This window comes from Toxorhynchites rutilus, chromosome 2 (assembly GCF_029784135.1).
Source record: "Toxorhynchites rutilus septentrionalis strain SRP chromosome 2, ASM2978413v1, whole genome shotgun sequence".
Taxonomy (NCBI): domain Eukaryota; kingdom Metazoa; phylum Arthropoda; class Insecta; order Diptera; family Culicidae; genus Toxorhynchites; species Toxorhynchites rutilus.
Genome location: NC_073745.1, coordinates 335,713,409 through 335,740,990, shown reverse-complemented (window position 1 = coordinate 335,740,990; position 27,582 = coordinate 335,713,409). Strand labels below are relative to the sequence as shown.

Sequence of the window (27,582 nt, the reverse complement as noted above, 5' to 3'; positions counted from 1 at the left end):
TTTTTTTCTAGGAAAAAGTCATCGAATCTATCGGGACTCGACAGAAAATTAAAAAAAAATCATGTATCTAATGGGCCCACACAGATTTATTGCAGCCATTTTATGGATGATATTGATATATATTTTATTTGGATTTACGGCGCACTGTTTGGAATGAGAAATAATAGTTATATGAAAATTGCCTTACGAGATTCGAACCAAGGTACTTCTGCAACATGTATATTTCTCTGTTGTGTCATATTGTTTCCATATGTTTATCCTAATGTTTGTAAGCATTATATGGTAGCACTAAATGAGCATATAGGGCTTTCATTATTGCTTATTTTCATTAATGTTTATATGAATTGAGGGGCTTAGAATGAAAGGGGTGTAAGTGATTTGATCGATTTCTCTACATCGACTCTCTCTTTTGGTCATAACTTAGCTGCAAATACATACCGTACTGTATTTGGCAATGTGTAAGATAGGTCAGAACCTCATCTATCGGACTGTATAGCAAACTTAAATTGGAACGTTTTTGCAGTTGAGTTATTAACTAAAGAAAAAGTTGATGAAGAGAATCAATCGATCAAGTCACTTACACCCCTTGCATTCTAAGCCCCTCAATTAATAATGTTGATATAAGCCCTATAAGCATCAAAAAAGTATATATACTGCCATTTGGTATTAGAGATGCTGAATTAGTGCTATAATAGAGCTATACGTTAATGCTTATGGTTGCTTGGGAATGAACAGTTCTGCGATTGAACCCATGAAAGTGCGCATAGTAAGAAAACGTGGATGTGATAACAAAAAATTAATTTTGGGCGGGACGAAGTTTGCCGGCTCAGCTAGTACTTTATGTAAAAACAAAATACCTAACATGCCGGGTGTTCGGGTTAGATTCCCGTTCTGGTGGGGGGAATTTTTCGTCAAAGAAATTTCCTCCGACTTGCACTGTGATCACGCGTATTCTAGAGCTTGCCACTCAGAATGCATTCAAGGCGTGTTATTTGGCATAGAAATCTCAACTAAGTACTAATGAAAATGACGCAAGTAATACTACGTTGAGACGGCGAAGTTCCTCTAGGAACGTTAGTGCCATTGAAGAAGAAGATGACTGTTTTGATATATTAACACGGCACGAGAAGTGTCTTTACATCATATTGAACGAGAATGAATAATTCAAAACAACTACTTTATTGGAAATACATGCATATAGATTTAAAACTTTTCTTGATAAATCGTTGATTAGGTGAATAAACATTGCCCCCAATAAATCCTTAATAACAAAATGTATGAGTGATAAAACCATATGCTCGAGAAAAAATATCAATGAAACCAATAGATATATGAATAATTTGTTATGTTTTTGATATTTTGGCACTGAGAAAAGAGTATCGATTGATCAATTTTAAAAATGTTTCTTGTTTTTCTCATCTGACATCACTGATCATACCGAGAAAAAGTGACTGAAGTCTCTCCAGTCTACCAAATAAAACATTTCAATGAAACTCGTGTGCTGGAAAAGGATATATTGCTCGTCTCGACAGCGACTCAAGCCGAGACGAGACGAGACAAATTGAAAAAAAAATCGTTTTCTGGAATAGGGCCCATAATTTTTCTTATCTATTTTCTTTTTTCTACGAATCTCTTCTTGAATGTCGTTAACGTTCCCTGTGAAACTTTTGCCGTCTCAACGTATGCATTAACTAGCGTCATTCATTAATACTTAGTTGAGATTTCTTAAGCCAAATAACACGCCTTGAATGTATTCCGAGGGGCAAGCTCTAGAATACGCGTGACAACAGTGCAAGTCGAAGGAAAATTCATTGACGAAAAATCCCCCGGCCAGAACGGGAATCGAACCCAAACTAGGATTGGGCGATCTCGAATCGATACTTAGAAGATCGATCTTTTCCATTCCGATTTCCGATTTTTTGGATCGATCTTTCGTACTCGAGAAAATCGATTTTTTTTGCTTTCGATCTTTTCGATCTTTTTGTTGATTTGTTTTTCAGTATACATCGATGTTTTATCTCACCGAAGGCCACCTAACATTTTTTTTAAACATAATGTCAACAATTGTATCACTTCTTCTACGATTTACTTTTGTAAAAATGCTGACAGAGACAGAACTAGCGGCAGCTACTGAGGGGATGAACTGTAACCGGTTGCGGATAGGGTCACTGAACCTGATGTTGACATCAATTACCTGTAACTGTAAGATTGTTTTCTAAAACTGGCGCCAAAAACAAGGATCGGCTTCGACTAAATGACAGATGTATGGCACGATTGGCTTTTATGGGATCATTGTCAGCTGAGTGCTGGGTGGTTGTTCAATTTCTAAGAATGCTAAGAATGCTTTTTTCAATTAATTTATTCAATAAAACGATTACCTGACGGCACAAGGTGAATTCCCTGTGGCTGTGGTCTTCATGCTGAGAAACAAAACAAAATGCTTTTGTTGTTTGAATAGAAAAATGAATTTTGTATTCCCTGTTTAAAGAAAAGACGGCATTCATATAGAATAAACAGATAAATCGAAAAAAAGGTTTTAATTTTTATCAAAAATCGATTCGGCAAAGATCGATTCAGCAAAGATCGTTTCTTTGGTACCGATTTAATCAGTGGATCGATCCCAACGCCGTTTGGGAAACCGATTCGATAAGATCGATCTTTTTATAAAGATCGCCCAATCCTAACCCGAACACCCGGCATGATAGTGCGAGACGCTAACCACTCGGCCACGGGACCACAACACAAGAGGGTTTTTCTACGATATATTCATTTAAAAAAAATCTTTTGAACCGCTTGACCGATTTTTGATCTTTTGGAGGCAAATGAAAGGTGTATTACCTATATTTATATGGTTTTCGATGTATTTTATTAGAGACAAGAGCCTGGAGATTCAAAACCGAAGTGATCCTTGCTTCTCGTATGATTTATTGAAAATTTAAGACTTTTCTACGCAACATATGAAAAAATCAGGAAGGTAGGCATTACCGTTATTAGGAAAGATTTTCATTATATAAAAATAAAACATTTGATTTAATGTTGTCATAAAATTATTGCAAATAAAAATCTATCACAACCTGAAATAATACTCAGTTTCAACTTTTCCATCACTTTCCACGAAACGCAAACGCGAAATCGAAGTCCACCCGGTAAGAACGGTAACACGAGCGCGAGAACTCCGAGCCGAACAACTTGCGGTGAAGTTTATTACCGAAAGGCAAACGATTCTGGCAGGGGGGGGGGTGGCGGTAAAAGCGAACGCGAGCATGTGAGCATGAGGCAAGCAAGCAAACGGGCATGCCAAGAAGAGTGTGCATAGCAATCTTGGGTGGAATCAGCAATGAGTGGCGAGTGAGTGAGTGAGGAAGTGAGTATCGGGCTTAAGCATTTTGGTCTGAAATTGGGCGACGGCGGCGGTGGAATGAGTGCACGTGTACTTGGTTATAGGAGGCGGGGGCGTGGGAGAGGTTGTGTGGGGTGTGAGAGTAAGAAAATCGAACGACGACTCCAACTCGAAGCTGGCCACAGAGCAGCAGCAGCAGCAGCAAGGCAGAGAGAACGACCCGAGACGTTTCGAGTTTGAGTTGAGTGAGTATATACCACACACCGGGGCAAGTATGTATCAGAATTGAATAATCTGAAGGGCATACACTTAGCACACGGTTTGTCGCTGTCGACACGCAAATGTAGGCTGGAGGAGTTGTGTGCATAGCCGGGAGGGGGGAAACAGAGCAGTCAGTAGTGCTGACTGGTGCGGGCTGGTCTGGCTGGTTGGCTGGCAATGGTATGGAATATACCCGAACCCAGGTCTCGGTAATGTGGGGGGGGCAGAGACATACACAGAGAGGTCACAACGCAGAAGGGTGGGTTAATTGAATCGAGGGAACGATGTGGAATGGGAGCTGGACGACACGCTTCAACGAAGAAGTGGGGAAAGGGTAGCGATATGGTGGCGGCAGCGGCAGCAGTCGAACCGAATCGAGAAATCAAATAATGAAGAAGAAAGGAAATCAGCGGCCAGTGGAGGAATGCTCCGTAAAATAGCTGCAATGGGTGGTCGGGGAGAATATAGAAATAGGACAGCTTCGAGAAACTGGGTCTTCTAATGTACCAAAGCACCGGTGGATTTTGCATTGAACCGGAAGAAAAACAAAAACTTTCAATGCTCATTCAATTTTTCGAATACTTCTGCACTTCTACGAGGGTCACTATTTATATTTCGGGAATTGGCAACACTGATGTCATGTGAGTCCATCTGACGGTTCCATCGTAAAGTTTGACATTTTTGACGATATACGTACTGAGAACATTTTGTCATACGGACGCTGTTTGTTTATTTTATATTTAGTTGAATGTTCGGTCTCGGCAAAAAAAAATTGAACTGAATCGTGAACATTTTCGTGCGATGATTCTTTACGACTTTCGACGTGGATTATCACAACAAGAGTGCGTCAATCAACTTAATTTGACTTTTGGCGATGAAGCTCCATCAAAAACCACTGTGTATCGCTGGTATAGTGAATTCAATCGTGGTCGTAGTTCGCTGTCCGACGAGTTTCGTGAAGGTCGTCCAAAATCGACTGTAGTGCCAGAAAACATCGATGCTGTGCACGAAATGATTAAGCAAGATCGTCATGTAACCTATTGTGAGATTGAGGCATCCCTAAGCATTAGTTCCACCAGCGTATATGCGATTTTACATGAACACTTAGTTGTGCGAAAATTATGTTCACGTTGGATCCCACATAATTTGACAATCGCTCAAAAAAAAGGCTCGTGTCGATTGGAATAAATGCTTTGAAAATTGGTTTAAGCGCATGCAAAAGTGTATAGATCATCGTGGCGAGTACTTTGAAAAACAATAAAAATATATTCGCAGCTTAACTATTTGTTTTTGTTCCTATTCCCGAAATATAAATAGTGACCCTCGTATTTATGGATATGAAATAAATATAAAAAAGTTCAATCTACAGAAACGATTTTGTGTTTTAATAATTTGTATAAACCCGAGAATCATATTTATCACCAGTATAGAAAAAAAATTATGAGAGGTTGTGTTCAAGACACGACCGCATTATTGACGTAGAACTACACTGTGGTTTAATTCAAATCGCTTGTTTACAACAGCGAAAATTATTTTATAATGCTACGCAAATTTTGAAACAACCATTCTACCAGTTTGATCGCCCTGAAATTTTTTTTTATTGTAGAATCGTTTGACGATAATTGTTTGATGATTCATTCTTATGCTCGCAGAACAATACTTGCTCGAGATAAGCGCAGCTGTCATCCTTAGCGGAGAAAGTTTCGCTACTGGCAAGCGAAACCAAATGACATACAAAATTTCAGAACGACATTTACTTTCTTGGTGACTAAACAAACGAAATAAACTCTATCTGTTAATCTCAACAACCTCGGAAAGAGTAGCACTGCTTCATTATGATCAAGATTAGCGCAAATGCATTCCTAGTTGAAAGCAATCTTGCGTCTGGCACGCAAGCCTAAATAGATTAATAACTTATTATAACTAATTGAATGACTTGGTATTCCCCAAATAATTTTTTGGTGCACAACCTTAACACCTGCTTCACCATAGCGTCAGTCCAATGCATTGATGACGGAAAACAAACAATGTTAACTGTTTGTAAAAGGCTGAATATTTGCCTCAGCTAAGATTCATTATCACTACCCTAGCTTAAATATTTCCCTCCCGCTATCTCCCCTCCTTGTTTATATCTATCATTACGACTGCATAATTTGCAACACCAAATAATCGTCAATCATAACATAAAAATTAGTCTATTGTTGCATGGTTACAGAGCCAATGCACACGGAAGCAGATATAAATGGGATTTCAGCATAGCGAAGATGCACTATTTATACAAATATCCATATATCGATGGCTTGAAGCAATCAAATATACACACACTTATTTCCGTTTGTACTCTTCTCAACAGAAGCTCTTTCTGTTAATATTGCCAGTCTAGATTAGCTTAGCTGTCATCCTTTGTGGAGAGAGTTCCTACCGTCATGCGAAACCAAATCACTGACAAAATTCCAGAACATTTATTTTCTTGGTGAGCTGACGATAGCCTAGCTTGATGATTCCCCACACAATTGTGTAGCTCAGAACCTTAATGCAATGACGTCAGTTTGATGCAATGATTGCAATGCCAGAGACATCAGCGAGTGAGTAATTTGGTCGCGTCTACAGCTCAATCCGAAACAAAGACATGTGATGACGCAAGGAAGAACAAGGAAGAACAAGCGATATTCATTGTTTTGAATACAGAAAGTTTGCCTTTCCTTCCTTGCTTGAGACTTCAAACTGCTACAGTTCATTCGTCTCTAACCTTCAAAAAGGCCCTTGGAAAACTTTACCTATCCATAATATCACTCCTCCATCCCCATTGCCTTTAAAAAGGCATTCGATCCCTCGCCATCCATCTCGCCCAGCAACGATATTGTTCAGTCGAATTTCTCGCGAAGAATAAAAGTTTGCCTTAGCGAGATCCACTGTTTATACTCTAGGCAAATATTCCCCTCCGTTCTTCTTCTTTTCCTTCGTCCACGTAGACTTTACATCTTACGATTTCCCGTTCGTTGCTCGTTATTGACAGCTCTGTTCGGGAAAGCCACAAATGGACAGAACAAACGTATGAGAAAATGGGAATGCTTCCAATTTTCATCCATTTAAACCATATACAGACTATGGGATTATAATGTATAGCATATCAAACAAATCTTACGGAATTTTCAATTCGTTTGGAATGTAAATCGCCAAAATCCGTTCGCGGCAGAATTAGTTATTAACATTAACTTTATTTCATGAAAACGTGACCTGTTTTCTGATTTGGAATGAAAGACATAGTTCTACGTCAAAAAATATTTTCACACAAATCATATTTGCAATGAAAGATTGCTGTTCAGATAAATTTACTCTCAATAGGGTACAATATGCAATGCGTTATGCAATACACATTCATCGGGAAAAATGTTAGTAACTCATTCTAAACAGTTAAAACGGTAGATTTTTCGCGATAACTCATCCATTTCAATTTATTCGTACTAGGCTTTCCAGTGTAGCAAATCAGTTCATGTTTACATAATTTACATCAACGCTTCATAAGTTCTAATCCAGTGGTTCAATATATCTTCGCATCCCAGACGAAAACGCAGGTCTTGTCTGTCGTAAAATTTAGGCGAGTTTTCTTTAATCCATTCATCCTTGAACGCACCGTGTGAAATATTGTCCTAAAATCCTAAAGCTTTTCTTCTCCATTTGAAGTCTAGTTGCCGATCGCATAACATGACCAATACACGTTGGTGCCGTCCATCGACACCAGAAGAAGTTTGTTCAATGATATATTTATCAGGCCTTCTTATGAAGCTGCAAGTTGATCTGATACTCGAGAACGCCCAAAGAACATTAACGTCATGTAATGATTTACCACCTCTTCTTCATTCCAAAATCTGACATTCAGATCCATCTGTACCCTCTTTGTAGTCTCGTTCAGAGACTCGTCGGAACCAATGTATTATGTAAAATTCTCTCGAGCTCAGATTTAGAATACGGAGCAATGTAAAACATCATCATAAAGCTCATTCTATCACGCCCTACTTAAATCTTATTTGCTTTCTGGCTGTCATGAAACTTTTTCAGCAGTGCGAAGTGATTTGTGACACATAACTGTTTCCAGACACCACAGGATCTCCGCTTTGATAGTATGATTTTCAAATATGACTATCAATTGAACAGCAGGTATGTATTGTGATCAGTTGCAACAAGACCGGAATTAACATCAAGAGTTTGGTTTGAGCTCTTGATGTGAATACGGAACAGAATACACATCCTGACTTGTGTCGATCAACCGTGACGAAATCTCTATTTCTGTGTGATGTATGCTTCCTATGTTACAGATAATATTAATATTTCCTGTAACATAGAAACTGTTTTTGTAAAAAAACGAAAATTGCCAAAACTCCATACTTTTACTTATCCAAAAGCGGGGAATTTTTGTTTTTGTTTCATTAACTTTCTTATTACTGCAATAACCAAAATTCTAAACGGCGAAGTTACATTTTTTCCAGATAGGTGACAAAATTCCCTGATATTCCCTTCTTTTCAAAGTTTTGTCAGGTAGTCGACAGCCTGTTAAATATCCAAAAAATTATGGTCAAAGCAAGAATAGGAGAAAAAACCGGAGCTTCCAGATAGTTAACACGTTAAGCCCCGCGTCGGTCCCTGGGGATTGACACTGAATTTTCCGTCTTTTTTGCTCCGATCGCACCGGACCGACAGTAAACTTTTCGTTCGGATAGTTTTGGTATTGGGAAAGACAACAACAAAGTTATAAAACGGTATTTAGAAAAGCCAACCGACACGGGCCAGTTCATTATCGGTCTTCTATTTCAGTCGGGGCTCAACTTGTTAAACAGTATGTCATACATTACTCAGAAAGTTAAACAGTACGACTTGAAGCTAACTGTCAGGACTACAAATCGATTTATGAAGAACTCCGGAAAATTTTCGTTAAATGTTCAAGAATACTCCCCAACTATTGCAACTATTGCCTTTTTCTAGGCTTCGGAGGCGGTTTCAAAGGTTCACGAAGCCTATGCCAGAGTGGGCTTTCCCTGGCCAGCGTAGCAGAGTGTATACTCTGTAGAAACAGAGTATACACTCCAGAGAGAAATTATTTCCTAATTTTTTTTTTATAATTCGTTTATTTGTACAGGCTCAGTTACATAGGTTTAAAGAAGCCAAACTCTCAACTATACTTTTACTATTAACATGTTTTCTTAATTCTACGGTTAATGAAATAGGAAACCGATTACTCGCGGTCGACTCGAGTTTAGAAGGGTGACACATTTTCTTTAGGAAAAGGATGGGATGTAAGGAGATTGTAACCATGCTCACACTCACACTCACACTCACTTTCACATTCATACTCACACATCACACTGAATTCTTAAACTATCCTCACATCTAATATGTATTAACAATTTAACTTATTCTAATGTTAGGGAACCGATAGCTCGCGAAGGACGAAAAGGAGGAGAAAATGGGGGGGGGAAAGGATGTAAGAACAATCACACTCGAAGATCGATATCTTTAAGGAAAACATATATTTGGGACATGTAATCAAGGTCTAACCGAGCCAACACGTCTCTCACCGGCACCATGGGCTGCCTTCCTCGGGCCCGAAGGGTGACTACTAAATTCGATCTGGCGACAAGATACAGCTCGCACGACCAAACAACGTGTTCGATGTCGTGGTAACCTTGGCCACAAACACAAAGATTGTTGTCGGCAAGATTAATACGAAAGAGTAGCGCATCTAACGAACAGTGATTGGACATGAGTCGGGAGAAGGTGCGAATAAAGTCCCGACTCAAGTCCAGACTTTTGAACCATGGTTTGAGGCTAACCTTAGGGATAATCGAGTGGAACCACCGGCCCAATTCATCTTCGTTCCACTTGCGTTGCCAGTTAGCGATGGTATTTTTACGAACTAAAGAATAAAATTCATTGAAGGCGATTTGACGCTGATAAATATCGCCTTCAATTGCACCTACCTTTGCTAATGAGTCAGCCCTCTCATTACCCGAAATGGAGCAATGTGAAGGGACCCAGACAAAGGTAATGACATAACAGCGTCTGGATAAAGCACTCAAAATTTCTCGTATTCTCTCAAGGAAGTACGGCGAGTGCTTTTCCGGCCTCACTGAACGGATAGCTTCGACAGAGCTAAGACTATCCGTTACAATGTAATAGTGTTCAACAGGTCGTGAGGCGACGCTGTCCAGCGCCCAATGAATTGCTGCCAATTCAGCAATATACACTGAGCAAGGATTCTGAAGACTGTGTGAGGTGCTAAAAAATACGTTGAACACTCCAAATCCTATGGACTCATTCATAGAGGACCAATCAGTAAAGTACATATTATCACAATTGACACGCCCATACTTTGCTTTGAAGATCGTTGGAGCGATCCTCGATCGAAGATAATCTGGAATTTCATGGATTTTCTCCTTCATGAACAGATCAAAATGTACAGAGGAATTGAGGTAGTCAGAAAAACAAACACGGTTGGGAATATACGAAGAAGGATCAACCTGCATGGTGATGAATTCATGATATGAGCTCATGAATCCAGAATGAAAATTTAGCTCGATAAGCTGCTCAAAATTTCCGATTACCAATGGGTTCATAACCTTACACCGGATGAGGAGCCGAAGAGATAATAAATTGAAGCGATCTTTTAGTGGGAGTAGGCCTGCCAAAACCTCGAGACTCATGGTATGCGTTGAGGGCATACATCCCAACGCAATACGGAGACAAAGATACTGAATTCGCTCGAGTTTAATGAGGTGTGTTTTGGCAACTGATTGAAAACAGAAACTGCCATACTCCATCACTGAGAGAATAGTTGTTCGATACAACATTATAAGATCTTCTGGATGGGATCCCCACCAGGTGCCGGTAATTGTACGGAGAAAGTTTATTCTTTGTTGACATTTTTTACTCAGATACCTAATATGGGCCCCCCAAGTACATTTGGAGTCGAACCAGACCCCAAGATACTTGAATGACATAGCATGAGTGATCGGTTTACCCAAAAGTTGAAGCTTTGGTTTTGCTGGTCTATGCTTCCTAGAAAAAACCACCATCTCTGTTTTCTCCGTGGAGAATTCGATCCCTAGCCCAATGGCCCAGGTTGAAAAATTGTTCAAAGTATCTTGTAAGGGTATAGGGTACAGGTCGGATTCGTTTGGTCCTTCGACAGACACCACTCCATCATCTGCAAGTTGTCTTAGGTTGCAATTTTGTGTAAGACAATTGTCGATGTCGCTTACATAGAAGTTGTACAAAAGGGGGCTTAAACATGAGCTCTGAGGGAGGCCCATGTAAGAGATCCGACTCACTGCCGAATCTCCATGAGAAAAATTCAAATGTTTCTCACAAAGCAAGTTATATAACATATTATTCAATAGAGGCGGCAGACCCCGAGAGTGTAATTTGTCTGACAGGACCTCTATTGAAACTGAATCAAACGCCCCCTTTATGTCCAAGAATACTGAAGCCATTTGTTTTTTTTCGGCGTAAGCCATTTGAATTTCTGAAGAAAGCAACGCAAGACAATCATTCGTCCCCTTGCCCCTGCGGAACCCATATTGTGTATCTGAGAGTAGGCCATTCGTTTCAACCCATCGATCAAGGCGAAACAAGATCATTTTTTCCAACAATTTCCGTATACAAGACAGCATTGCTATTGGGCGGTACGAATTGAATACGGACGTGGGCTTTCCAGGTTTTTGAATAGCTATAACTCGTACTTGTCTCCAATCATCTGGAACAATATTATGTTCCAGAAACCGATTGAATAAATTCAACAAGCGATGTTTCGCCACACCAGGGAGGTTTTTCAACAAGTTGAACTTAATTCTATCCGATCCTGGAGCCGAATTGTTACAAGAAAGGAGAGCAAGAGAGAATTCTACCATCGAAAACTCGGAATCAAGATCGCACCTATCTTGTGGTATGTCTCGAACAATTTTTTGCACAGGAGCGGAATCAGGACAAACCTTCCGTGCAAAATTAAAAATCCATCGATGTGAATATTCTTCGCTTTCATTCGTTGATGAGCGATTTCGCATGTTTCGAGCCACTTTCCATAATTTTTTCATTGACGTTTCTCGTGACAAACCTCCCACGAAATTTCGCCAATAAGCACGTTTTTTCCCTTTGATCAAATTTTTGAACTGATTCTCAAGGGCTAAATACATTTGAAAATTTTCAGGGGTTCCACGTTTCCGAAAAGCTTTAAATGCATTCGATTTTTCTACATAAAGCATGGAACATTGGCTATCCCACCATGGATTGGGAGGCCTTCGGCGAATGGTGGAACCTGGGATGGGTTTCGTTTGAGCGCGAACCGCGCTGTCATATATCAAACGAGAAAGGAAGTTATACTCCTCCAATGGAGGCAAACCATCTCTGGAATTGATGGCTAGAGCAATCGCGTCCGCATATTTTTTCCAGTCAATGTGTCTTGTGAGGTCATATGCCATGTTTATAGATTCAGAAGAATTCGACCCAATGGTGATGGAAATTTTGATTGGCAAGTGATCACTACCGTTGGGGTTCTGGATTACATTCCACTTGCAATTTAACGATAGTGAATTCGAGCAAAGCGAGAGGTCAAGAGCACTTGGGTTAGCAGGAGGTTTAGGTACACGTGTTGTTTCCCCAGTGTTCAAAATGGTCATATTGAAGCTGTTACAAAGTTCATATATCAACAATGAACGATTGTCGTCGTACTGTTCCCCCCAGGCAGTTCCGTGAGAGTTGAAGTCTCCCAAGATCAATCGTGGCTCAGGAAGGAGTGAGCACATGTCAACAAGTTGTTTGCGGCTAACCGCAGCTCTCGGAGGCCATCACAAGCTGACAATACAGAGGTCTTTGCCTCTGATGTTTGCATGACAAGCAACAGCTTCGATCCCTCCAATAGGTGGAAGGTCAATTCTAAAAAATGAGTGGCACTTATTGATCCCCAAAAGCACCCCTCCGTATCTATCATCACGGTCCAAGCGTATAATATTAAAATCGTGGAAAGAGATATCATCTCGCGAAGAAAGCCAAGTTTCGGACAGAGCAAAAACATCACAATTGAAGTTATGAATTAAAAATTTGAATGTATCCAATTTAGGGATAAGACTACGACAATTCCACTGTAAAACAGTGATATCTCCGACCTCTCAATTTAAATTAGACATCAAGAGAGATAATCATTGCAAGGAGGGGCCATGTTTGCATCAATTGTTGCAAAATTGTCTTTAATACTGGAAGCATTGAGATGACAATGGTTCTGATGGAGTCGGAAACATTAAAACACTTGAAGATTTGATCCAAAAGGTCAGACAACTTTATAAATCCCGATTGGGAAGTTGAACTGGACGGAAAAATAGGGACAGTTGGGGTTTTTGATGTCCCCTCGAGTGCTGGGTCGTTCGAAAATGAAATATTCCCACGGAAGCCAGGAGGAACCTGATTTTGCTTGTCCGCTGCACTCGATTTTTTAGGCAAGATAACAGAGGATATAACCGTGGGGACTTGTTCTTGAACTTTGGGAGTGGTCACATTTTTGCGCCGGGGATTCCCTTTGAAAATAAACGGTGTGCCCTCGCTAGCTGTGTCCGCTTCCATTTCATCAACTGGCAACGCGGAAAAGGTATTGTGTGTTGAGATTGGTTGTTGTTGTTGAGCCAGTGGAGAAGCGCCCTTTAAAATTTCCGCAAAAGTACGTTTCGAGCGTTCCTTTAAAGAGCGCTTCTGCTTCTCCCAGCGACTCTTGTAAGTTTCACAAGCTGAGAGCACGTGTGGGGATCCTCCGCAATATGGACACTTATGCTCAGTCGCACTGCATGATTTCCCCACATGTTGCTCTCCGCAAGTGGCACAGCGCTCCTTGTTGGCACAATAATCTGCTGTGTGACCAACTGACTTGCATTTGTTGCAAGTCATGGGCTTTGGCACGAAGAGTCGCAGTGGTAGCCTCAATTTGTCTACCATAACGTAGTCAGGGAGGGCGGAACCAGCAAAAGTTACTCGAAACGAGTCGGACGGCGTGAAGTTTGTTTTTCCCTCTTCCTGGGACACTTTTCCTAACTGTTGGCAGTCCAAAATTTTAACTATCGACCGAGGAAGCTTTTTAAATCTGCCATCTCCCTTTTTTATAAATTCGCTCGTCAGACCCGTTTCTGTAATCACCCCCGAAATTTCTACGTTATGGCAGGGCACATAGGCGCGATATTCTAGGATGAATCTATTGTCGACAACAATCTCGTTAGCTTGCTTCCGATCAGCCACGACAACACGCAGTTTGTTCGGTCTAACCTTTCTCATTTCGACCACGGAGGAATAATTTTTTGTCACCGTGGATCGATTTCCATCGCTGATGATGTTTGCGTGATGGTCAATTGAGGGCCCTGAGTTTGAGCTCACGATCGATCGCTTGGTGAGCGAACGCGTAATCAAGTGGCTACGAAGACCCCCTTCATTCTACTCATAGGAGTGAAATAAATTTCACTATAAAGTTCAAATATTATATTTTAAATAATCCATATTTAGAAAAAAAAAATATATATATATTTTTTAAACAGTGTATAATTGAGTCTAACCTGTATAAACAAAAGTCAGTAAAATGAGCAATAGATCGCCTTTTTCCTGCGAAACTCAGAAACCCAATTTGCGAGAACCATCGCCAGTAAATCCGCTCGAACGGTGGCGGCGGAAAAAAGACGACTTCGAAAAGGAGCGACGGGACTCCATGTGTAATAAAATCAAATAAATATACATAAAAGCAAATTCATAGCATAAAGATGTTTCTCGGTTACACTCTCGTTTCAATTGCTGTTCGCTCGCGCACATGTACTCTCTCACATACAGCGCCACCGAAGAACGCATTCGTTCGTTCGTTCATTCGTTCGGGCACTCACACACATAGCCAAGCCGTCTCGCTACGCTACGGAATATGCCCCGTCTGTGTCTGGTCTATACACACGGCGATGAGCAACAGCAGCAGCAGCGACACCGATATCAACGACTGAGCATAAACACAATAACAATAATAGTAATAAAAGCAACGAGTAAGGAGATAAGGAGTTTTTCCTGTCACTTTGACTTGCGGCTCCCTCGTTTCATCGTGCTTTGCGCTCTGCTTGTTGCGAGTTACTCCCACTATACACGGTTGATTTCGGTGGCTCGGAAAGAGATGTAAAAGAGAAAGACTAGAGAGTGAGTGATTGCTTGTAAGCGCGCACACTCAACCTTCGCTCCACGCTCTTCTGGAAGCTAATTGTGTGTGAGTTAAACGCTTCGTAAATGATCACTCTCGAGTAGTAAATATTTTTCCGAACCAGTCCCCGCGCCACCACCTCGTCAAAACCGATTGAATAAATACTTTCCGAGCACTCAGCACGACTGGAGGAGAACTCGCACGCGCGTCTTTTTTCCCATTGTCATCCTGATCCGTTCATAGATTTGTTTTTGTTTTTTTTTTGTTGCTCCGTATTTCCATCAACATCTGCTTCCACTCTACTGTTCTCTTTCTCTCACTCTGTTGGACGGTGCGCTCTCGCTCTCATTTTCAGAGCCGAGGGCGCTCACGTTCGTGACTCGAGCTGATCCGCGCACGGTGTATGTGGAGTAGTTAACAAATTACAAATATTTCAAATTGAATTCTCAAATCAAACTCGCTCATCGTTTTCCCGCCTGTCCACCCCTTTCCGAGAGTGCGCCCACATTTCCGCTCCAAACCAAAACTGTTTCGTGCAATCGATGTCACAAACGATTCGTCGTTCCCTCGCGCGAGTGTGAGCAGTCTAGAGCATTTCGTCCCGAGGGAGGGAGCGAGTAAGCAGATGCTAGCGTTTTGGAATGAATGAATTTTTTCGACCTCGACTCGACTCGACTCGTTCGGTCGGTCCGACGGTCGATCGGTTGGTTGGTCTGGAGTGTATTGTGATGAAGGTATGCTTATGCTTGTGCTGTTTGGGAGCAGCGGAAGCAAACAAGCAAAGCCCCTCGTCGCGTCCCATCCGTGAACCATTCCATTGGATCAGTAAATGATATTATTCTACTCACGCATGTATTTCACGCTATCTCATTCTCGGTTTTCAAGTGGAGTTTCGATATCGGTGATCCTCTTTGCGCTGCTTACCCTGAGGATGCGGTAAATGATGGTAGCGATTCTGCTAGGAGTGTGTCACGTGCATGACGTTTGGATATATTTGAATTATTGTGTTTTAATAATTTATCATTACGGAGTGTGTTATTCTGAAAAAATTGATTTTTCGAACATTGATCACAAAATGATAGATAATTTAATCTTAACAATTAAATCTCAAACAATGTAATAACTCAGCACATTCACTTTATTACATTTCTTTATTAGAATCAATCCTTCTTCTTCTTCTTGAATGGCACTAACGTTCCTAGAGGAATTTCGCCACTTCAACGTAGTATTACTCGCGTCATTTTTATTAGTACTTAGTGTAGATTTCTATGTCAAACAACGCGCCTTGAATGCATTCTGAGTGGCAAGCTTTAGAATACGCGTGACCACAGTACAAGACGGAGGAAATTTCTTTGACGAAAAATTCCCCCGATTAGAACGGGAATCGAACCCGAACGCCCGGCATGTTAGTCGGGAGCACTATGAAAAATTATCCTGAATTCCCGAAAAATCGTAATATTCAATTACACCATCATCGTCAATTACGTTACTTTCAAAAGGCCTCAAATCGACTAACACGTAGTAATATTTGATCATTTCATGAAAGTTCATTCGCCTCTAGTGTCTGTACGATTTTCCCAGGTTCCCAAGTTTAGAAGACCGCGTTAGGGAAACATATTCTAGTATGCACAAAGGTAAGCGAGTACAAAAGTACTCGCGGTTTGCATTTATTTGCAAAGCCGATTTCCCCAGACACCTTCGTTTTGATGTCTGCAAACACATTTCAGTCGAAACAAAGAAGGTCCTGCATGAATTAGCAATGACAACTTCCCCACGCTCCATGGATTTGAAATCTGTGTTAGGGAAACACATTTCAGTCGGAACAAAAATGCCCCCGACTTGCATGAACTTGCAATGCCAATTTCCCCACGCTCAATGGATTAGATGTTTGTGTTAGGGGAACACATTTCACCCGGAACAAAAATGCCGCCCACTTGCATGTATTTGCAATGCTAATTTCCCCACGATCCATGGGTTTGAAGTCTGTGTTAGGGAAACACATTTCAGTGGGAACAAAAATGCCCCAGACTTGCATGTATTTGCAATGCCGATTTATCCAGTGCTGCTTGGTTTTGAAGTCGGCAAATTTCGTTGTTCATCGAAACAGTTGCAATGACCGATTGCAAAATGTTACCGCAGCTACGAATAGCTTTCCAGACCATAGCGTTTTCACCGATTTTTTTTGACGTAGTACTACGTCTTTCAGGAAGGGTGCCAAATCAGAAAATAAGTCACGTTTTAAAAGTTAATGTTAATAACTATTTTTACTGTCAACGAATTCTCATGATTTGCATACCAATCGAATCGGAAATTCTCTAAGATTTGTTTGATATGCTATACATTACAATACGCTAATTTCTAAACGGCTTAAGTTCATGAAAACTGGGAGAACTTTCTTTTGATGTAGAACTACGTCTTTCATTAAGGGTGCCAAATCAGAAAACAGGTCACGTTTTTATGAAATAAAGTGAACGTTAATAACTATTTCTGTCGCGAACGGATTTTGGCGATTTATATACCAAACGAATCGGAAATTCCCTAAGATTTGTTTGATATGCTATACATTACAAATCCAATCTGTATATGCTTTAAATTGATGAAAATTGGAAGCATTCCCATTTCCTCATACATTTGTTCTGTCCATTTGTGTGTTTTCCCGAACAGAGCTGTCAATAACGAGCAACGAAGCGGAATGTTTGCTTAGAGCATAAACAGTGGATCTCGCTGAGGCGAACTTTCATTCTTCGTGAGGAAAAATCGACTGAACAACATCGTTGCTGGGCGAGCTGGACGGCGAGGGATCGAATGCCTTTCTCAAGGCAATGGGGGTGGAGGAGTAATATGATGGATAAAGTAAAGTTTTCCAAGGGCCTGTTTGAAGGTTAGAGACGAATGAACTGAAAAAGTTTAAAGTCTCAAGCAAGGAAGGAAGGCAAACTTTCAATATCGTTCTGTATTCAAAGCAATGACAATCGCCTGTTCTTCCTTGTCTTGCGTCATCACATGTCTTCGTTTCGGATTGAGCTGTGGACGCAACCAAAGTACTCACTCGTTGATGTCTCTGGCATTGCAATCAGTGCATCAAACTGACGCCATTACATTGAAGTTCTGAGCTACACAATTTTTTGGTTAATCATCATGCTAGGCTATCGTCAGCTCACCAAGAAACTAAATGTTCTGGAATTTTGTCAGTGATTTGGTTTCGCATGACGGTAGGAAAACTCTCTCCACAAAGGATGACAGCTAAGCTTATCTAGACTGGCAATATTAACAGAAAGGGCTTCTGTTGAGAAGAGCGCAAAACGGAGATAAGTGAGTGTATATTTAGTTGCTTCAAGCCATCGTATATGGATATTTTTGTTCTGTTTTAACTGAAATCCATACGTCGTACTCTTTTTTTCTGAATTGACTTTATATGGGAACTTATGTCTTCACGCTTTTTCTACATACAACTTTCCTAAAGCAGACGCTTCTAGTTACCTTGAATTTTCAGAAATTTCCAATCGTAATCGGATTGGCTATGTTTAGTTTTTCCCCGAGTCGTGTGCCGATAAATGATTATTCGGCGAGTAATTAAAAACAGTTCGGCGAGTTTTGAACAGTTCACGACGGACCAAATGTAAACTTTAGCTTTGTTTAACTTACAGACATACTAAAGTATAGGTCAGTAAAACACAACTACACAGGTTGCTGAAAAAAAGACGGGTGAGTGATGTCAGGGACAAAACCGGAGCGACGTAAGACTACACATAGGGGACAGCCTTTGTTAATTATATTTTCAAATATGAGGGGCTTAGAATGCAAGGGGTGTAAGTGACTTGATCGATTTCCCTTCATCAACTTTTTCTTTAGTTAATAACTCAATTGCAAAAACGTTCCAATTTAAGTTTGCTATAAAATCCGATAGACGGGGTTCTGACCTATCTGCCACATTGTAAAATACAGCTGAGAATGTATTTGCTGCTAAGTTATGACCAAAAGAGAGAGTCGATGTAGAGAAATCGATCAAATCACTTACACCCCTTTCATTCTAAGCCCCACATATATTGTTTTATTTGTTTTCCTTCGTGAAGTATTATTATTTCGTACATCGCTTTAGAATGCATCGTATTCTAATAACTCGTAATAATTTCTAATAAATCTTTTGTGAATGGTTTGGTGGCCCTGAAAAGTGCCAATAGATTCATTCTTGTTCTCGCGATGTCAAAATATGTGTCCTCATATTGCCAATGCACTGTTCTAGACAAACTGAATGCAGCCACAGGCAATTTAGCATCAGTATCATCACTGTGTGCTGGGTCGATTACACGAAAGCGATGGTTTACAATTGTGCGTTGGTCATTGCTGATGATATTCGTAGAACTGTGGCCTTGAAGCCCTCGACTGCATGCATTTTATCGTCCAATAGTTTGATCGACTTCTTGATCACTACGCAGAGATATGCATACTCGCACAATTCATCGATTCAGTTAGGTCTAGCCATACCGTACAAACCTTTCGGCCGATGGAAAGTCTGCAGCCTGCGGAGATTTTTAGTGCATGGGCACAACAAAATCAAAACTCGTTGCCGCTGCTACCGCTAGAACGATGGCCTAATAAATTGGACCAATCAAAACGAGGCGCATAATGACGTTTGGATAATGTTTGACATTTCACAATTATTTAATTGTTTATCTCAGTTTACTGTAAGCATCATTTTACTCCCAATATCTTCCGGTTAGACGCAGTCAAAATCAGACATCAAAAGTGGTCTACTTCGAATTGAACTTCCCGATTTTGACGTGGGACTACGTCTAACCGGAATATATGGGGGGTAAAATGAAAACATAAACACTGAACATGTAGGTAAAAATGCAAGATTTCGAATGCTTACAACTCGAACATTTTCTACTGGATCGGAAAGATGTTTGCATCAATTGATAGGGAATATTTCTACACATATATCGCAATTAATAAAATGTTATTTTTCATTAGATAAATAATTGAATAACTGTAAAATGTTAAGCGTTATCTAAACACCCTAACTGTCTCGATTTGATTGGCCCACTTTACGGTTTCCCCAACACAGACTTCGGAACCAAGCAGCTTTGGGGAAATCGGAATTGCACAATACATGCAAGTAGGGGGAGCTTTTGTTCCCACCGAAATGTGTTTCCCTAACACAGACTTCAAATCCAAGGAGCGTGGGGAAGTTGGCATTGCAAATACATGCAAGTCGGGGGCATTTTTGTTCCAACTGAAGTGCGTTTCCTTAACACATACTTCAAATTCAAGGAGCTTGGTAAAATTGGCATTGCGAATTCTTGCAAGTCGGGGGCATTTGTGTTCCGATTGAAATGTGTTTCCCTAACACAGACTTCAAATCCAAGGAGCGTGGGGAAATTGGCATTGCAAAATACATGCAAGTCGGGGGCATTTTTGTTCCGACTAAAATATGTTTCCTTAACATAGGCTTCAGAACCAAGGTGTCTAGGGAAATTGGGATTGCAAATTCATACAGGTCGGGAGTATTTTTGTTCCGACTGAAATCTGTTTACCTATGAAGACTTCTAAACCAAGGTGTCTGGGGAAATCGGCATTGCAAATAAATGCAAACTGCTAGTACTTTTGTACTAGCTTGCCTTTGTGCAGACTAGAGTGCTTTTCCCTAAACGGTCTTCTAAACTTAGGTACCTGGTAAGATCGTGCAGACACTAGAGACATGGCATTTGTTCAAACTTTTTACTCACAACGCAAATATATTGAATTCAATTGAATTCGCAAATTGTTTCATTCAATCAAAAATTTAATCAATACAAACAAATGATAATTAAGCTAAGGTAGTCCCACGTCAACCTTGCGGTTGTATCATAGATATAACCCTCCCCTTTTTTTAATAACCATGCTCAAATGAAAATTATTTTTTGGAAAGAGCCAAATTCATGCAACTCAACTGTGTAATCTAACACGTTAAGGCCCGTATCGGTCCCATGAGACTGACGTTAAGCTTTTCGTTAGAAAAATGTTGATCACTGGGACCGACCGTTACAAAATAAGAAAATATAAAATAAACAAATAAATAACACACCAATTCTAATTGATTCGTTCCGCCGCCTTCACAAGAACAGTAATCATATCACCAATTTCTTCTCCCCTCGTTCCGAACCATCCATGCGTGGAGTGTGAGTTAATTTTCGCTTCTCTCAATTTATCGCATTGCTCGCACGCTCATTCTCTCCGCTTAAACGTAGTATTTTTCCAGCAAAGCAATCGTTTCTGTGTTTTTTTTGCATTCCTTGCTTCGTGCATACGAGCTCACTGTCTCTCACTCACTCCCTCTCGTGCTGACGGCGTTGTGACGTTGCACTCAGTTCAATTTGATGTGCGCTGGAGGACACACAGCGGTAGTCACTCAACCACCCAGAGACACCCCAGTAAAACGGCTAACCGAGCCGAAGCCCCGAACGTGAACGTGAGTACCGCCGCCGCAGCACAGAGTACAGAGTGATCCGCCGAAGGTAAGCCGAAGCGGCTGCCACTCTGCTATTGTTGTTATTCTCTGTCGGGGCCATTCGATATACTGCTGTGTGTGCGTGTGTGTGTGTGTGTGTGTGCGTGCTCGTCTCGCACCATGGCCGAGCCAAATATCAGACGGGCTGTTTAGTCTATCGTTTACCTCTCGACTTGACGCGCGATCTCCGAGAGAGCGAGAGCAGTTGTTGGCAAGCAGTTGCCGTGGAACACAGAAAAGAAATAATACAGGAAAACACAAAATACATCCCGTGGACTGTGCGTTGTGTATGGGACTGAGTTTGGGCCCCCCGTCATAACAACCGTAAGCGGAGTGCGTGTAGTTTTCGGGACAACCCCCTTTTCGGAAGCGGACACCGCAACAGGAGCAGACTGTGTGTCACAGGAGGACGCGAGGACGAAAGCCGAAATACAGTGTGCTTGTGTGGAAGGAAACAAAAAGGATCGAAAAAAAAAAGTGAAAAAGGAAGGAAGCAGGAAACTCGGGGATTGTAGACAAAAATTGCATCTGCTGTATAGAAAGGATCGAGACGACGAACGACGAGAATTCGGTACCAACTGTCGATCATTGTTGTTGTCATCGTCGGTGTGTTGTGTTTTTTTTTTAAGTTTTCGGCGGAAGAACCAAAGGTACAAAACAAACGAAAATAAAAATAGGAAAAATGGCAAGAAGGGAGGATTAGAGAGTGCTGGTGGAGGAAAAAAGGTACAGGAAAAAGTGTGTCGAGTGTTGTTTGTAGGGTTTTCTATTTCCCATCCTCGAAAAGCCCAAAATTAGTGGAAATAAAACCGAGTGATTGTTCGTTAGGGGATAGAAACTCCCTAAAGCCGAGAGTTGCTGTGTTCATCAGCTGTGAGCTCTGTAAAGAAAGCGGTATCAAGGATTAAGTGCGTGGTGTTGATCGTGAAGACAAGCAAAGTCAACATTCAACAAAAAAAAGTGGCGAAGAAACCGAAAACAAAGTGTCAACCAATAACATCCTGAGCAAAATTGATAATACTCGATAATCAGCAATCAGTGAGTGTGTGTTCGTGGAGCCAAAAAAAAAAAAGAAACACCAAAACAAGAGAGAGAAAAAACGGTGTGGCAACAATATACAATCGGAAAAGAGGCAGCAATTGTGAAAGGAGTGTGTGTATGTGCAGAAAATAATAACAACACTCCAATAGAGAGTACCGAAAAGTGTGCAAAAATCAAACACAGCAAAACGAGCGAAAAAAGTAAAAGAATTCAAGAGTGATTGAAAGGAAAAGGTGTGCATCCAAACAAATTTTGAAAAAAAAAGAAAAGGGTTTTCCACAGAGTGCGAGAGTGGGAGGGGAAGAACGCGAGAAAAGTGTCATTTCATCGCCGCACGAAGACCTCCGATCACAACACAATAGCAGTGAAGCACGTGAAACACGAAGAAGCAAGCAAGCAAGCAAGCAAGTGGGTGAGTTTGAAAAGATAAACGAAGAAGTGGAAGAGAGAGAGGGAGAAAAGGAGAGCAAAAAGGAGCAGTGTGTGTATGTGTGTTTGTGTGTGCGCGCGCGTCCAACTTCCAGCTGTTCTCATTGACCTGTGGACTATAGGGAGCAAAGAGTGAACTGTGTGGACAGATTAGAGGACCAAAGAAAGGGGCCAAAAACAAAAGGAAACAAAAGAAGCAACAAAAAAAAACCGAAGAAAGTAACAGGCGAAGAGTAACTGTTTTGTTACCCTTTTACGGATTAGCGGTGGAACCGAATGAGGCTGCATCGAATCGGATGAAGGGATTATTTCCGAGGAGTGCATTAATTAATAAACAGGTAGGTTGAAGGACCTGTTATGCTGCTGCTGTTACTACTGCTGGTGAAGGTGTTCTGATCCTATTGATTACGACGAATGTTTGGTTGGTCGCGTGTGTGATGATAGTGCGATGCGGCGCAGGTGATATTTTCGAAATTCATCGTGTGGCTGCCTTTCGTTCCTTGGCAGCTGCTGCCGAAGGATTGTTGTGAGGGAGAGGGAGAGTGTGGAGGACAAGTGTGGATTTGTTGAAGCTGGAGGACACCTGTTCTAGTTGCTACGTTGCTACGAGCCTTCCCCGCGAAGGCCGGTTTATGAATGCTCGATTGGATTGGGAATACTTGTGAGAAAGGAGGAATGTGGAATGTGAATCGTTTGGAAATTTGACACAAAATACACAATCTGCTGATATTCGTGAAGAACTGTAAAATTCCAGGAAACTACGTGAGAACAAAACATTTGAGAAAAATCCGCCACCATCCTGATATCATAAAAAGAAGCTTGCTAGACTTACTCAATTCCCTACAAGAAAACCGTTTGGATGAGTCAACTGATCAGATCAAAGTAATAACCATTCAAAAGCATACCAGCGTCTGACTATAACTCATATCGTCCAATTTTCATACCCTTCTGCATTGGGAGATTTTTGGAGAAAATTACTATCCGGAGACTCAATCAATGAGTTAAGAAAAATAATCTGCTATCAAGTATACAATTTGGGTTTCGTAAGAGTTAAGTAACAAACTATTGTCTAGCGCTGCTTTCCACAGATCTTAAATTGGCTTTTGGGAGCAACTTGCTTCAGTGTTCCTGGACATTTAAGAAGCTTTTGATTCGGTTTCCATTGAATTCTGTCAAACAATCTGCACAAATGTGTACTCTCTGGAATTTTGAATAGCTTTCTGTATTGTTAGAAAAGCGAACAAATTTCACCCTGGGACAACTGACAACTTCCGGAAATAGTTATACGGGTTTGCCCTAAGGCTCATACCTAAGACCCCTTCTATATATTTCAATGTAAAAGATATTGAGAGTTGTTTGACATAACAATGTACGTTGACAAAGACAATTGCAAACTTTCTTAAGAAAATTGTTTTGCTAGGCAAGGAATCCAAATCGATATTTTTGGCGAATCGATTTTCAAAAAAGTGTAAGGATCAATTCACTATTTAAATCGCTACCAGAGAATGGATCTTTGGAAAATCCAAAGCCTTTTTTTCAAATTATTTAATTTTGACGTAGGATTACGTCTTTCGGGAACATATTGGGGTACAAATTGAAAATCGTAAATCGAGTACATCTCGAAAATTGTCCAAATTGTCGAACGCTATTGCTCAGTCATTTCATGATGGATTGATGAAATTTTTGCGTCAATCGGTTCCGGCACTCCATAACAATTTTTCATTTTGAAGAAAATAATATATGTCATGAAACTAACTATCGAACAATTGAAAAATCTTAACCCCTATCCTAACGGAAATACCCAATTCTGATTGGACGAAATTGACGAAACATGTGGCGGATCCCTAACAGAGACATCAAAACCAAGCTGCCTGGGGGAAATCGGCATTACAAATATATGCAAGTCGGGGACATTTTTGTATTGCAAGTAGGGTGAGTGATAGGATTGTGAAAAATTTAGCACAAAAGTAAAAGTAAAATTGTATACGGTAGCAGTTGTGTTAAATATGATTTGATATATGAAACGATTTATTTCAATTTTCATAAATAAAAACCAAAGTGTGTTTCCGCTTGAGAACGGGTCGTTTGGTTTAAGCTGTCTGTTTTGTTGTGTTCATTTTCACCCAAGGAAAGTTTAGACCCAAGGAAAGTTTAGCTTTAAAATATGTTTTCTCTATATTAAAGCAATATGTTTTTACTGATGAGAAAAATTGATAATTGTGTTCGGTATTAGTAATTATCTTATATTACATTGGTGAGGTTTTTTTTCCTTTTTTCCTTCCACACATATCACAGGAGTCATCTCGTCTAGGATCTCAGTGGGCGGTTTTCATCATATCTCGTTCCACATCAGTATCTTCTATCTGATACGCCAACCACCGACTGTCTACCATCCTTCTGTCATCATTACTCGGTAAACACTGTTGGAGTGAACAAACAATACCCGACAACCAAACAAAGCAGCCCTTTTCAGGGCCACCAAATCATTATCAAAGAGTTCAACGATGTAATTCTTCAAACATATTCAAAATCAACAGATAGCCTAACGGAATCCTACGCCAAATATGCGGTCGTGTCTCGGGCACAACCCTCCTGTGACTTTTTATTCAAATACAAATCTTGGTTTTAGCGCCAGTTCTATCGAACAACCTTTCGACTGGAACTGATGTCACTATCCAGTTCAGTGATCGTATGAGCCACTGATTGCAGTGCCGTGCGCCCCTCAGTAGCTGCCGCTAGTTGCGATCCTGTCTGCATAGTACGGAAGTTAATCATAGAAGAATCAGACTGACTTCGTCAACAAGCTTATTGAAGCGATCCATTATTTTCACCAGACTCAAATCGATGTGCACTGAAAAACAAACCTACAAACAATCCTTCTAAAATCGAAAAAAGGTCGATTTTCGCGATTTTGTCGAGTACAAAAAATCGATCCAAAAAATCGGAAATCGGAAAATATCGGGCCTAATCACGATCATCACTGCCACATACGCTTTCACGTCACTTACACTTCACTTAATCTTTTTGTGTCTATCATCATTGTCACGGACAGCTGCGTATGAAAATGAACTCCGTGAAGTGAAAGTGTTCATTCTCGTTTATAAGAGTCATGTTGGTTGCATAATGTCGGGTGTTTGAACGTTGTGTCGGTTGCCTTATTTCGGACGTTTGAACGTTATGCAGGTAAAATTAATACAGCGTATGAGATAATATTCCATTCAATTGATCGTATATTTTAGAACAACAAGTTTGCGATTATACCTCGATGATTAGTTTGCTGAATCAGATGCTGGCTCAAAGATGAGGAGGAATACTTGGTTGCTCGGGAATAATGTAGTTGTTGAACATATGGGAATGTAATTCTACGCTAGAGATAAAACATGACTACAGGGAAACTTCGATATAACGTACCCTCGTTATAACGTACCCTCGATATAACGTACATTTTACCTCGATATAACGTACACTTTTTTTGAATATTGGTTTTCTGAAAGAACATTAAATTATCTGTATTTTGACACTAAAGCTTGATTTGTACTTTTAACCAGTTCCGAAATACAACTGTTTCGCGATTCCGGATTGTAAATGAATCAAATTTTAATCAACATTACGAAGACAAACATCATGAGAAAGGTTGGTTTCGTCTTTTAGTTGAATTTATTCCTTAAACTTACTCAAACATCAACACAATAATGTAATATAAGTTACGTTTTCGAGTTCTTTATTATGCTTAGATATAACGTACAATTCGATACAACGTACAATTTTGAAAGTAAAATGTACGTTATATCAAAGCTACCCAGTATTATGTTTAATAATCGAAATCTCGCATACTCTTGTACTTAGCTCTGTCTTACTCGTTTTAATAGTGAGAAATATTTAGAATCATTTTTTATAAACCCGTTTCTACAATTTTGATGAATAATAATATCTTCTATATCTCAGAATATATGGGATTCTGAAGTTTATTCATCTTATCCTTCCCATTCTCGTTTAATTTGGTATACGAGACATGATGTTTGATATAATTATTTGAACAGAAACTGGTCAGCAGCGTCGGTCAGAAGCATAATCCTCATAGAAAACATCTGATGGGTTTCAAGAAATTTGACAAAAACGGAAAGTGATTCAGATTTTATTTAGACGGATATCAAAATTATGGAAAAAGAACTAGAAACTAAAAACAGTATCCTGTGAATGCTTTGCAATGATAGACTCATTTTTTCCTTGATTGATACTTATTATCACTTTTTTAATATTCTTTCGTTCAAAGTATATGTTCAAAACAATACCGTTGAAAATATCTATAACGTAAAAAGTTATAACAATCGTCCTGATTCTGGTCTGGTCCGCCAATTGTGAATGTTTGAATTACAAAAAACTAGCTCTGCAATGTTGGAAAAACTTTACAGTGATTATTTTATATTCAAAACATCAACAAATCAACATTATACATAATCAATCATGATCGTATTTGGGCCAGTGGCCTCCATTGCCATTTTATGGTGTTGCAACTCTCTCTTAGTCTAATCCTAAAAATAGAAACAAAAAAATTTCTGTTCATTCAGGACAATCGGAAGTAGACCTCCGCCATGTTTCAATTGGCCTACGGGAACTACATTTTAAATCCTTAATTACATCCCATAGCGCATTTACCGAATCCAAATAAACAAATTTACGTCTTCTGGATACGTCAGAACTTCGTTCTAAAAATGCCACCAGGCAGGTAAATTGCTCTTCGTTTATCTTTTGTTTCTTAAACAAGACAAGACAAGATCCAAAATGTTAGAAAAAGCTAAATAAATACGAAATTAAACTTACTCC

The 27,582-nt window shown here is 40.1% G+C and overlaps 2 protein-coding genes across 2 annotated transcripts in view; one reads left to right on the top strand and one right to left on the bottom strand.

Moving 5' to 3' along the window:
• The window catches only part of LOC129770993 (putative alpha-L-fucosidase), a 442,537-nt gene that overhangs the window by 49,706 nt on the left and 365,249 nt on the right, over positions 1-27,582 (bottom strand). The gene's annotated exons all lie outside the window — the stretch shown is intronic.
• The window catches only part of LOC129770992 (zinc finger MIZ domain-containing protein 2), a 216,496-nt gene continuing 210,122 nt past the window's right edge, over positions 21,209-27,582 (top strand). The window contains exon 1 of the mRNA XM_055774218.1: positions 21,209-23,096. The gene's annotated coding sequence lies outside the window, so the exon portion shown is untranslated. The remainder of the gene's footprint in view (positions 23,097-27,582) is intronic.